The sequence below is a fragment of the Charadrius vociferus genome, unplaced genomic scaffold (genome assembly GCF_000708025.1).
Source record: "Charadrius vociferus isolate BGI_N301 unplaced genomic scaffold, ASM70802v2 scaffold858, whole genome shotgun sequence".
NCBI classification, from domain to species: domain Eukaryota; kingdom Metazoa; phylum Chordata; class Aves; order Charadriiformes; family Charadriidae; genus Charadrius; species Charadrius vociferus.
Genome location: NW_009649724.1, coordinates 1,898,068 through 1,911,435, shown reverse-complemented (window position 1 = coordinate 1,911,435; position 13,368 = coordinate 1,898,068). Strand labels below are relative to the sequence as shown.

At 53.1% G+C, this 13,368-nt stretch overlaps 1 protein-coding gene across 1 annotated transcript in view; it reads left to right on the top strand.

The window, feature by feature from the left end:
- The window catches only part of LOC104291547 (protein CEPU-1), a 144,136-nt gene that overhangs the window by 436 nt on the left and 130,332 nt on the right, over positions 1 to 13,368 (top strand). The window lies entirely within an intron of this gene.

Here is a 13,368-nt window from a genome sequence, read left to right as displayed (position 1 = left end):
GTTCGGTAGTCATGGCTCGGGCACTTTGGCCGCGTTCAGTGCCGGTAAACACCACTCTGTTCCCGCGGTGCCTTCATGCGCCTCAAACCAACCCCGCATGTGGGGTTTTGTGTCTTTATCCCATGCCCAGACCTGCTGGGATGAGGGGGGGCGGCATGCAGGATGGAGCTGGCTCTGGGCAGATGGGTGCTGCCCTCCTTAAAAATGCTCTTGCTCCTTAAGAATGCTCTTGCTCCTTAAAAATGCTCTTGCCCCTTAAAAATCCCCCTCCTCCGGAGGCAGGGGGTTGCTGCTCCCTGCCAGGGTTAACTCTTTTGGGATGTGTGTGGGGAAATGTGGGGCTGGGCATCGCTGCTGCTGGCGACAGGACCCCGACGCAATCTGAGGGGCGCACGGGGCTGCCAAGGAAACCGTCATTTTGATTGCCGTAACTTCTGGGACGTCTTCTGCCCGGATACCCGTCCCTGTCCTCGCAGCAGATGGGCGCAGTCATCCCGGAGGATGTTTGATAGGGACATTAAAAATAAAAAAAAGGCAGGTTTTTAATTGCAGCGCTTGGGAAAGCGGCGCTTTGCAACTCCGATGTGCTCGGGAGCGACTCTCCTCCGCCGGCGCGTTGTGTAGGTGACACGAACATCTGCGGGGTGTGCGCGGGGCGAGCCGCGCTCCGGCTTTACGCCAGCGAGTGGAGCAGGGCCAAGCCAGGGCAAAAACAACAACAAAAAAAAACCCCAAAAACACCCTAAGGAGGAATTTCACGCCAAGTTGCTTTTTCAAGCGGTGGGAGGACTTAAACCACGGGCTGGGTTTGGCCCCTGGAAATGCGAATCCCCTCCCTATGTATTTTCTGCAACTCAGCTGGTTGCTTCTCGTCGTGTCGTGTCCCCCCCACCCCGCAGCCCTCGCGTGTTCCCAGGAGCTGTGTGGTGGCCGTTCCTCTGGATTTGTCTTGCGTCATGACACGGCTGGGCAAAGAGGCGTGGAAATGGGTGGCCCGGGGTGGAGGACGGGGTGTCTGGCTTAGGAATTTGCCCTGCTGAGTTTGGCTTAATAAAATAATAATTACAAAAAAAAAAAAAAAAAAAAAAGTCCTTTCCTCTCCCAAATGGTAGGGCTCTCCCCAGCACCAAAAATCCGACGGATTTTGCCATGGGGGTATGAAAGAGGGGAGGGGTTTGGGTTAGTTGGAGGTCTGGGCAACAAACTATATAGGAGGGTGACAGCAGCAGGGTGGTACGGGCGCTCTGCAAACTTACTGGAAGGAGGAGAGTTCTATGAGCCCATGAATTGCTCGTTGCCGTAGCGGGGGGCTGCAAAAAGGGGTTTTGGTGCAGATCATGCTGGTGCTGTGCCCCGGTGCTGGTGGAGAACAAAGACAAGTCCAGGGTGAGTCAGCAGGAGGGATGCTTTCCTTCTGTCGGTGAAGCCTGGTGGGAAGGGGGGGGGATAAAACCTGTGCCTGGGAGGAGGTGGTCCTGGAGAGGGAGGGCAGCGGCTTGTCACGGCCCAGAGCTGCTGTATGCGCATCCCAGTTGAGCGGGGGGAGCTGGTCTGGTGGGAAGGGGTTGTCTGTGTCCCTGTGCATCAATACTAGTGTGCCCCGGGAGAAGGGCAGGTGGGCTATGGGGTGTGCAAACTGCGCGGGTGATATTCCCACTGTCCTGCCCTTAGAGTGGGCATCGTTCTTGGAAATTAATGGCTTGCTGCTGCTGCTGCCGGGCTCGGCGCACTGGTTTTGTAGCCAGAGGGGTGGTGGAGGACTGTGTTTTGCACTGGAATTTTGGGGGTTTTTCCTTCTGGTTTGAGGTGGGAACGGTTTGTCAGTGGGACATTGCTGCATCCCCCAGTAGGTCCTGCGCTGTGGCAGGAGCCGAGAGGAGAAGAACACGAGAAAACCGCACACTTCCAGAGGAGGAAATCGAGGAAGGTGTGAATCTTCTGCTCCCTTTCCAGCCTGGTGGGTCTCCATCGATCTGTTGTGGAGGAGTTAACTGGTTAAGAGTAGCAATGCTGCTCACCGTGGCTTTGGTGGACCCAGCATGGCACCAGCCCTGCAAGGGTGGCAGTCAGGCAAGGAAAAAGAAATGAGTCTCCTCTTTTTCCCACTCGTTTTCCATGTGAGGTGGGAAGATGGTGAGTCGCAGCCAAGGATTTGGAATGCAAGAGGTGTTTCTAGAGGGTCCCTTCTTGGTTTTTCCCAGCCGACAAAAGCAAGCTGAGAACTTAGCAGCAGAAGTTGCCGCTTCTCTGAAGCGCTCGGCAAGTCCTGTCCCCCTGCAAAGGGAGAGGGCTTGGCTCTTGGAAATAGGTAATTTTCTCTGGGGTGGTGCCCAGGACCCCAAACTGCCGTCGAGCAGTGGAGCCCTGCCAAGGAGGCTCTTTCCAGCTCCGTCCCCACCACTCCTCCGAGCAGAGCGAATTCAGCGGCGGTTAAAGGAGCTGGATTGATGGCTGCGAGGAGACTCCCCCATTGCGAAGGACACAGGCTTTGCTCCGTGCCTACTGTAAATCTGCCATTAGGAGTCGGGTTAGGACCAGAGTCACCGATGTTCAGAGGACCACAGTAGTTCAGATATCTCCTCCTGCCTCGTGATGTCTGCTGGAGGGTACAGTCATGTCTTGCTTTGGTACCAGCACTTCAGATCAGTGTATTAACTTTAAATCTAGGTTTAGACCTTGGGGTAGAGCTACTGTCTGGTGTAGGAGGGTCGGATTTACCCCTGGCTGCAGCAAAACCTGCAAGAATAGGAAAAGCGTTTGTGGGTGTTGGGGCCGACAGCTTGGCGTGCTTATTGATGGTCCCCGAGCTGGGGCTGCTCCTGCTCTCGGGGTGACGGCCAGGCTGTGCGTGCGTGCCAAGGTCGGAGCTGGATCTCCCCCGGCCAGGCGGTGAGGATGAGGCCGGTCTCCATCCCCTCCCACCGCATCCCGACAGCATCTGCCCTCGCCAGCAGCAAGCGGTCCGTGCTGGAGCGGACCCGTCCTCAACTTTGATGCAGCGCTTGAACCGAGTCCAGGCGTTGCTGAGACCTTTGGAGCAGCTCTCGCAGCACCGAAACAAACGGCTTGATTAGGATTTCGCTTTAATTGGCGTCAGTCAGCGCTTTCCGCGGCGAGGCTCTGACGATCCCATCGGCACGTACAGGCGCTTGCATGGTATCCCCCCGAACTCACCGGCCAGATGGCGAGCAGATCCGGCTGTGGGGCGAGGGCCACTTCTTTCTCCTCTGGTTTCCTTGGCAGGCTGATGCCATACCTTTATTTATTCCCCCTTGGATTCTAATGCTGAAAGCCAAATCTGAGTTTAACGTGAGTCAAAGCACTTTTTTTTTTTTGTTTTGTTTTTTCTCCTCTTTTTAACCTTGATGTTTCCCGTGGTTTCCACTCAGGCTCTGAAAAGGGCCACGCGCTTTGCCACGGCGATGGCAAAGCCTGTTTTGGCAAATTGATTTTTTGCTCCTGTTGTGCTCTTGAAATAATTTTGGAGAAATGATAACTTGGCCACGAAACAAAACAAAATCAAGCATGTTTGTTTGACGGATGCAAACAGAAAGCGCTTGTTTGCTAAGCAGAGAAGAGTATTTCTCAGAAATGGGTCTGTTTTCTGTGACTGTTTGCTCCCCCCATCTTTCCCCCTTTATCCACGGGAATTTGCCTTTTTGTATTCTTATTGTGTAACGCGAAAAATAGGGTCGGTCTCTTGACGGGGGTGTGTTTCGCTCGGGGCCTGGGGGAGGCTGTGCGTCTCCCCCCCGTGCCGAGGCAGGGCTGCTCCTGCCGGGGCTTGGGCGATGGCGATTCTCCGCTGAGGTTTTGGGCAGCTGCCTGTTGCGGGTTGCAGGCGATGAGTGTGGAGAGCCTGCCAGGGGGGAAACCCACTGCTGACCTCTCTGTCCCCGAGAAAGCGGCTCTGGCCATCCCCGTGGCCTCGGGGCTGAGCGGTGTGGGGCTCATGGGGCGCTGCCAGGCACTCAGTGTGGGGCTTGGCTCCCGCAGCAAACCCAAAAAGCAAGGCAGGGCACGAAAAGGTTCATGCAAAGGGTCCAGCTGTGATCACTAAATCTTGTTTGGTAGCTGCACAGCTCTGTGTCCGTTCTGCCCCAGGCCCTCCCGCCTTGGCTGGGGCTGGGAGCCGCGATAACCGCAGCCGGGGAGCGATGCCACGTCCAGCCCTTTTCCCACGCACCAGCACCACCAAAGACACCCGGAGCGACGCACCGCTCGTTCCCAGCGCTCCCATCTCCTGCCCGATCCGGCCAACTCCCTCCCCCCCGCCTCCATCCTTGCACAACCACCAAACTCCTCATCACAGCGTGCATCTCCCTCCCCAGGGCACAGCTCCTCCTGGGAAATATTCACCCCTGTCTGATGGTGTCCGAGCCCGGTACTTGGCATTTTTCATCCTGCTACAATTATTTATTTCTGAGTCTTGCCCAGCAGAGCCTGAAGCTCCTGGCTGCTTCCGTGCCCATTTCCCAAGCCCGGACCGGGGGGATATAGCTTGGGCTTTCAGGCTGCGGAAGCTGAGGTTTAATTACTTTGCTTTTCTTGATTACTGAGCGGTGAAGGATTTCTGAGTGCTTGGGCTTGGGTGGGACAACCCCCAGCGGTCCTGTGGGCATGGGGTAAGGATGGAGCTAATCCCCTCGACTCCTTCAACATCCAGCACGCTCACCTTCTTCAAACCTCTCTCCTTTTTGCTCCTGAGGGTTAGGGAATAGATTCAGGGATGTGGTGACCCCTCCTATATTAAGGAGAGCATCTTCTGCACCCGTGCCCTTACTCAGGCAAAGTGAGCGATACTGAGGGTTAGGACTTGAGTTTCTATTCCTGTTGGTGCACAGTGCCACTTCCCTGCCTCTCTCCTTCCTCCCATCATTGGCATGTCCTCCTTTCTGGCCAGGGTTTTCTTCCCGTGTTACTGAAGATCCTCCATCAGAGGGGCTGCAGAAGCCCCGGGCGCTGCCCACGTGCGATGCTCGCGGCTGTTTGTAGCTTGCGACTCGATTGCTTTGCTTGCGACGGCATGTTTTTTTGAAAGAGGAGTTTATTGCTAAAGTGACATGTCAGCAAATCTTCGCCACCTCTCTCCCATCTCGGAGATGGAATCAGCTTAAAGTGGGGGAAAAAAAATTGTCATATGCATGGATTATTTTTTTTTTTTTTTTCCCTGAGTGCAATTTCCATCTGAGATGAGACAAGCTCCTGATTGCTGTGCCAGAGGAGGGTTTCCCTTTATAGCTCTCCTGGTAGAGATGCTGCCTCTGGTTCACTGGAGCTGTCTGGGCTGGGGTCTCCTAGGGGACAAGCAAGCTTTTCTGGAGCTGTCACCTCCATCACCGGGTTAAACATCTCCGGTCTACCAGCTCCGGAAAGATTTAAGTCAAACAGACTTGTACCCTGCTCCTCTGGGATGGGGAGGGCTGCTGGGGAGGAAGAAGAGCGAGGAGGAGGGGAGGTCAGAGCAGCCTTTGCGGGTGACAGAGGTGGCCAGTGGAGGGTGAGACTTCTAATCGCGAAGCCGGGGTTATGAAATGGAGGTTCAGTTCTTAGCCCTGTTCTCAACTCCTGTCGTGACGTTAGGCGCCCTCCTAGGTCCTATAAATGCGTATATTCGTGCGCGGCAGTTGTGATGCTTCCTTTCTCTGGCTCCGTGAGTCATCTGCTTGCATTGCAGTCTCTTTTGTGGCAGGATGCATCCCTCTGTCAGGAAAACGCTAAGAGCGTCCTACTGGAGGGGCACCACAGATGTCCACTGGTGTCCTGCCCTTGCGTGGAGTTTGAAGAGGCTACTGAGAGCCGTTTTTAATTTGGAGGTGCCGGGGAATTGTCATGGCAGGGGTGTGTGGTGTGCGGTTGTGGTACTGCGGAGCTGCGAGGTGGGTGGATGATCATTAGGTAGGAGATGAAGCGAAATCAGAGACCGGGGCCAGGGAAAGCAGCGCCACCCCCAACTGCAGGAATACCCAGAGCCCTAAACCCTGCTGAGAAGCTGCTCTCATCGTGACCATGATCTAAGCTAAGCCTCTGACCTAAGTGCTTGTGGGTGCCGGTCCAAGGGATGGCAACTGGCCTCACCTCTAGCTCTTGGCCACCCTGATGCGCCGTCTCCATGCTGCCCGTCTCCGCCTTGGCAGAGTCCTTCGGGCACCGAGCACGGCGCTGCTTGGCATTGCACGTTGTGAACTGGCAGCTCCCTGCCTGTGTTAACGAGAGGTGGGCTGGGGATGCGGGTCGTCTTCAGTTTGCCTAAAATCATTCTCTTCTGCTGGCATCACTGGAGTTACTCCAAGTTACGCTGTTGGAAAAATCCTCCTCTTGATCTCGCAGAGTTGTTCTTTCCTCCCCCCGGACCCGTCTAAACCCGCCAGTTTGAGCTCAGAGACCCTTATTTTCCTGCAGGAGGAAAGGGGAAAATCAGGAAGGAACTAATCTACGACCGCATCAGCGGGAGAATGGGCTAATAGAAATTGTAATGAGAATGGAGAGCCAAACAAACAAGCAAATGGGAACATGCAATCCCACCAATGCAAGAGAGAGATTTATGCTGACAAAGGGGCTGATCCAGTGCTCATTAATGTCGCCGCAAGTCTTTATCCTAACTGTAATGGACTGTGGATCAGGTTGGAAGACGGCGTTTCACTCTCGCTACAATATGCAGAGGGTTCGCGGGCTGCGCGGGGAATAGCAATGCAGAAAGTCCTCTCCTAACAGAAAGGGGCTGCTTGTTGTTGCGTGCTCACAAAGCGAATGGAAATACCTTCTACTCGCCGTAGGTTTAACTTTTCAGAGGTGCAAAGCAGTGGAGGAGCCAAGTCTGAGACTGGGGCTTGGCTGTCTGGATGCTGCAGCGTCTGCTGAAATGCCAAACGCGCCTTCATCATTAGTGTATTAAAAATCTTGCCTTAAATAAGGAGTCTTCAGCTGGCGGTGAGTGGTGTTGGCTCTCGCCAGCAGCAGTCACGCTGGGAAGCGGTCGTTAGTTTATATGCAAAGCGAGGAGGCAGAAGAGCAGATGAGTGGGTATGGAAAGGCTGAAGGCAAACTTGACTTTGCAGCTGGGTTCTGCCCTGGAAAAACCAGTGTCAGTGAGAAGGAGCCAAGGTCTGGAGAGCTGAGCCTGGCCCGAAGGTGGGGACGCCTTTGGGAAGAGTGCTCAATAGGAAAGGACACCAAGGGTCAAACAGGAGACGTGCGAGTCCAGCTCTGCATGTCAATGAGGACAGAGTAAATAAGGAATAAAACCACCTTCCAACATGAGCAGCTGGTGAAATATCACAGGTTTGTTGGGGTTTTTTTTGTTTTTTTTTTTTTTTTCCCAGAGATGGGAGATTTTGACCGGCTCTGCGCCCGCAACCATAAATGGCTCTGACACCTGCGTCTGTTTTATCAGACACATGCAGAGCCCCGGACATGATCCAAACATTCATTACTTTGGATTTTTGAGTCTGTATTTTTTTTCTTTTCTTTTTTTTTTTTTTTTATGGTGGGATCATTATTTTCCCAGCTTCACATCCTCTACAGCAAAAACCAGTGTGTTTTTCAGACGTACGTTTCTTACACATCTCTAATAAGAAGCGTGACAGAAAGCTGTCGAGAAGAGTGAATTCTCAAAGGGACAAAAGAAGAGCAGGGCAGCGCGAGGTTCAGAGCCACTTCCAAATCTCAAGATGGTTTGGACCTACAGATAGGCACAGCACTAGTACTTGAAGGCATATTTGGGTTCTTACCCTTAAGTCTTCCAAATTCGGTAAAAGATAGATGTAGGGCTTTATTCCAGGATAATCTTTATCATCTTGCATCCCTGTTCCTCTCTTACAGTCCAGTACAAAACTCTTGATGAGTTCAAAGGAAGAGTGACCTAGGTGAAGACTTGAGCGAGTATTTTCCGAGTCTCTGAAGGTTCGCTGCTTACCCTGCATTGCAATTCAACGGGAGCGAGGTGACCACCTGCCTCTCGTACTTATATTTAAAAAATTCCCACTTGTACACTCTGTTACATTAGGAAATTCAGATTTTTATTTCTGAAACAGATCTTCTTAAAAAAAATAAAAAAAAATAATCCATTTCTTCCTTGCCTACCTTGACTGACAAATACTTAGTTTAGAGTTTCCTTGTTGGGAAAAGGGCTGGTTTGGGTTTGGTTGGAAAAATAGTATTTATTTCTTTTAATCTCAGTATATGAGTTCATTGAAGCATCTTGTCAAATTTTACGGGAAATGCTCTGATTAAGCTGAAGTGAGATTTTGGGTTTTAAAGTGTCTTACAGGAAACAGTGCGATTTTGGTGTCATTCAGTCTCAGAAAGAAAGGATTTCCGGATACACAAGGCTTCCCCTTTTGCTGAAAAAACGTCTTTCCCTTCTCGCCTCTGAACTGCTTCATGTTTTGGAGTCAATTTTTCCGTCATGCTTCATGCTTCCTATTGCTGTCTTCTAGTTAGAGGAGCTGTTCTGCTTTGAAATGGCCAAAGTTGATGTCGAATATGTTTTCTAAGGCTGAATTTCCGGCTGGCCAATGCACGTCGCGACCCTGTTTGCTCACAGCAAACTCGTGCGGTGGGGGCGAGTCAGGGCAGGACGTGGCAGCGCTGGACGGGAGCGGGCTGGAGGTGCTCTGAACGTGTGTGTGAGTCTGAAGTGATGTGGTTTGGTCCTCTACAAACAGGAGGAGCAAAAGGCGTCTGTTAGCTTTGACCTGTGTACTGGGGAAATTAAAGCAAGCTTCTCCCTCCTTTATCTCCTTGTGTTCTGTGGTAGGGTGGGACATGGGCAGAAGGTCAAAATCCCATCTTTGGTTGTTACTGCTTTGTTGTGGAGGTGGTTGGTTGGGGGAGATGACTTCCCTGCTGCACGTCAGCTGGGTCTCCTAAATTTCCCCGGCTGTCCTTGGCTCGTGGAGGACAGCAGCTACAATTTCCTTGCTGGTTTAAAGCCAGCAGCACGCAGACTGTTGACATTGTGTAGCGAGACGTGGGGCCCTTCACCTCAGACACCTCTATGAGTCTCAAACCAGAGTGCCAGACATTTTTGGCCATTCGGAGGTCCACTTGGTGACCTCCATCCATTCAAGTGGCACTGCCTTGAGTAGTCAGAACAGACAGCCAAGGTCTGAAGAGATCACAGGTGATAAATATCCTCTTGGTCCATCCTTGATAGGGTGAGGGGTAATGGTTTTAAACTGGAATAGGGGAGATTTAGAGTAGATATCGGGATGAAATTTGTCACTGTGAGGGTGGTGAGGCACCGGAACAAGTTGCCCCGAGAAGCTGTGGCTGCCCCATCCCTGGAGGTGTTCAAGGCCAGGTTGGACGGGGCTTGGAGCAACCTGGGCTGGTGGGAGGTGTCCCTGCCCAGGGCAGGGGGTGGAACAAGATGGTCCTTAAGGTCCCTTCCAACTCTAACCATTCTATGGTTCTAGAAAAGACTAAACGCTTGATGGCAATGCGTCACGTAGAAGGAACTTCACCCACCCTGCTGGGACTGACCCTTCCAGGGTCGGTGGGAGTTGCAGCACTGGTGGGTTGAGTGCGAAGGGAGGGCACAGGGCCATGTCCTGAGCACAAGGGGGTTCGCAGCCCACGGTGGAAAGGGCGGCCGAAAGCCTGCGTCGTGCGGAGAGGCGGCGTGGGACTGCCGTATTAGTGCAACGGGGACATGTCAGCTCTTCCTCTCAGCTTCCCTTTGCAGCACCAACTGTCAGTAATTTAACTAACGTTTTGTAAATAAATGTGGCATTCGGACAGCTGTCACCGCGCCTGTTATAAACACTCCTTTTGTCACTAAAAGCTGGCAGTACCGCTCCGTTTCCCCTGCAAATGCAGCTACCACTGCCAGTTAGCTCCTGAAGCCAGGGCTGTCAAGGAATCGCATGCCGGCCGGTGGCGGGGAGACCACGGCTTCGCGCAGGGAGCCCGGCGAGGCATTGCCAGGGCCTGGTGCGAAGTCAGCTTTTGCATCTCAAAAAGAAATAAATGGCCTGCTCGGCGAGCAAGTAAAACCCAGCTGAATGTGGCCGTAGGGCTGGTGGGTTCCCAGCCAGGATCCCGGGCGGTCCAGCTGCGGCGCCGGTGGTGGCACCGGTTCCTCTGCCATCTCCTCCCAGCCCCGTGGGAAGCAGAGGTAGGATGAGATGGGGAGCTCGGCCAGACCCAGGCTTTGACGCACCGAGGGAGCAATTTGGCACCAGCACCGCAAACGCTTTTCACTTTGGAGCGTGGGCTCCTCATGCATCAGGCTTCGGTTTCGGCAAATTTGGTCTCTCCGGGCCTGGGTTGGCTTTCAGCGGAGAGATCTGTCCTTTGAGCCCGTCAGTCTTGCTCAGCATGCTTGTCCTATTAGGAGCATATTCAAAACCTTCAGGCAGTCTGGATGCTTCTCCTCCTAACGAACCTGTCTGGAGAGGGGATGTTGTTGTCTTTCTCCTCGCTGGGAAGTCTCGGTCCTGTACTGCTTTTCTCCTCTCATCTTTCAGGGACCTTTACTGCTCCAAACACCCCTGCCCTGGCCCACGGCATTTCTCTCCCGGTCTCAGGTGGTATAACTTTTCAGCAGTCAGCACCTATAGCCTCGCCGTGCTGCATTGATGTGTGATACAGGCAGTGTAGACATCAGCACATGACATCTCTCTCTCTAAGCCGCTGTAAAATTAGCTTCATCTCAAGTGGCAGAAAATGATCATATCCTCGCTTGAGGGCGATGAAGAATATTCCTGAGTCACTGCTAGTGATGAAACAGGCAGAAAATCCAGAGTGATACACAACTGCCCACTCAGTTTTAATCGCCGAGGCCATTTGCTGCTGCAAAGCCTTAAGACGCAGCGTTCTCCTCCTCTCCCTCCCTCTCATCCATCACTCCCCTTAGCGGCTGGGGCTGCGCATCCCAGCAGGGGCAGAGCAATTTCCCATCCCACCGGCGAGGCTGCAGGTTCTGAGCATCTCCTGCTTCGCCGTCCCCCTGGGAGGTGAGGGAGGGGGGTTAAAGCTTCCTTTCCTTAAAGCAAACGGAGGAAAAAAGATGGAGCCTGCCCTCCTCTCTTCTCCTTCCAAGCTGGGATCCTGCAGCCCGGGGAAAAAAACTCTCCTCCGAGCTCACTTCTCATCTCTAATTTTCCCTGCTGCCTCCGAAGCAGCTGCTGTGCCCACGAGGATGTTTCCTTCCGCGTTTCTCCCCCGTCAGCTGTAGTTCAAAGCCGTCTTCCCTGGATTTTTGATGTCTTGGATGAAGCCACCCTCTTTCCCACAACTGCCAGCTCAGCGCTTGGGAAACCTCTTGCCAAATTCGCTGGCGACCAAGGCCAAGAAAACCCTTCAAAACACTGATGATCAGAAGCAAAAGCGCTGTAATGCTTCCCTGCCTTTGCATATGCTCCCTGGCAGCGTGGTAGAGCTAAGGACTCCTCAAAGGAGGCTTCCTACAAGTCCTGCCCTGCCAGCTTTCCACCCCAAAATTCAGATGGAAGGCTCCCCCTGCTCCAGCTGCAGGTTTGAAGGGTCTGTAAAAAAAACCAAAAAACAAGCAAACAAAAAAAAAAACCCAACAAAAAACCCTGGCAAGGTTCACACAAGTCCCTCAACTTGGCAGTCACCTTCTTCTTCTGGTCTTCCACGCGGCTAAATCGCCGCCGACCTGGTTCAGCATCATTTTCGGGGGGGAAAGCGTAGCAATCCTCCAGTTTGCGCAGGCGTTTGAGTGAACACGCTTTCTTTTTCTCCAGTCAGGGCTTGTCAGTATTTATCCCTTAACCTGATTTTTAGATGTTCTCTATCCTGCAGATTTGCCGGGATATGCTATTCACACAAAAACTCTCCCGGTGTCAGACTTCTGCTAGGATCGCTTAATAGCTCCTACCAGCCTGCGAGCGGAATAAGCCGGGCTGGCAACAGTACAGACACGCAGGCATAAATGTGTCAAGGCAGGGGTTTTGCCAGCATAAAAAAAAATATATATGTATATTGCAGAAACTCACTCCCCCCCACCGACGGAGATTGCTGTACCAGCGAAAGTTTTCCGCACCGCTCGGCCAAATGCGGGCAAGTTTTCCGCCAGCCCCGCTCTCCTCGGCGTGATCCCCGGCGGCTTTGCGCGCCGCGCTTTGGTTTCTCAGCGCGAGCAGGTGCAGAGCTGCAGGACACGGGCTGAGCATCTCGCTTTGGCGGTTATGCCAACGCACAGCCGCTTTATTCTCGCGTCAGGCAGAGCGATCGGCACTCCGCCTCAGCTTAATTTCCTTTTCCCTCGCCTCTTCCCCCCCAAAAAAAAAAGTCTGGAGGGTGCGTTGTTCGGTTGGGTAGGAACCAAGGAGATGAGTTTCAAAATGAATAGATGGGTGGTAATTTGGGGGGGTTGAGTGTTATAACTAACCACCCCTGAGCATCCTTGCGTTCTGCACACACATCGTCGCACACAGAGACCGAATTTGTGTGTGTGTATATATATATATATATTTATATACTTTGTGCACGGCTGATGAACAAAGATACGGTACAGGGGGAGAGTAATTTGTGCAGATACCTGTCGAGAGAGGCAGGAGATGGGGGGAGAGTGACCACAGATACCGCAGCCGTACCAGGGAAAAGCGGTCCCCTGGCAAAGCAGCGGTGGGGGCTGTTTTGGGGTGAGGTGGGGGGACGAGCCCCTTAGTAAATGCTCTAATCTTTTCTCCCGGTGGTGCCGACTGCTGCTTATTTATCCTGCTGTGACTCTGAAACAGCCCTGCTAACCTCTGGCAAAATCAGGAGGTTAACAGGGGAGAGAAGGCGGACTTTGTTTGCGGCATTTTATTTTTATTTTTTTTTTCCTGGCTTGAGAAGGAAGAAATAAAGTTGGATTTCAAGTGGGGTTGTTGCAGTAATGGAGGGAAATGAGAAATGCTCTTCAGCTGCCTTCTCCTTCCTCGCGTCCCCATAAATAACCCTTCTCGCTCGGAGATGGCTCGGCTCTTACTTAGAGGAGAGAGCTGGGCTTTGGCTGTTATTTTTTTGCCGCAGCTGAAGGGCCCCTTCCCTTTCCTGCCTGCAGTACGCCTCCTTGGACACTGTCCCCCCCCGGGGCTGCTCTTCGGGAAAGCGGTTTCTCTTCTGATGTGGGCTCTGGTATGCGGGGAGCCCCCGTGGCAGGCTGGGCTGCTCCCCAGCAGCTGCGGCTCTTGGCCACGGGCATCACTGCTGGCACCTTCCCCTCTCTGCGGCCGTGTTGCTGACGCCACAGAGGTCCCAAGCAGTGGTCCTGCTCTGGTGGCATCACAGCTTTCTTAAGTCATATCATAGAATGGTTTAAGTTGGAAGGGACTTTAAAGACCACCTCGTTCCATCCCCCTGCCCTGGGCAGGGACACCTCCCACCAGCCCAGGTTGCTCCAAGCCCCGTCCA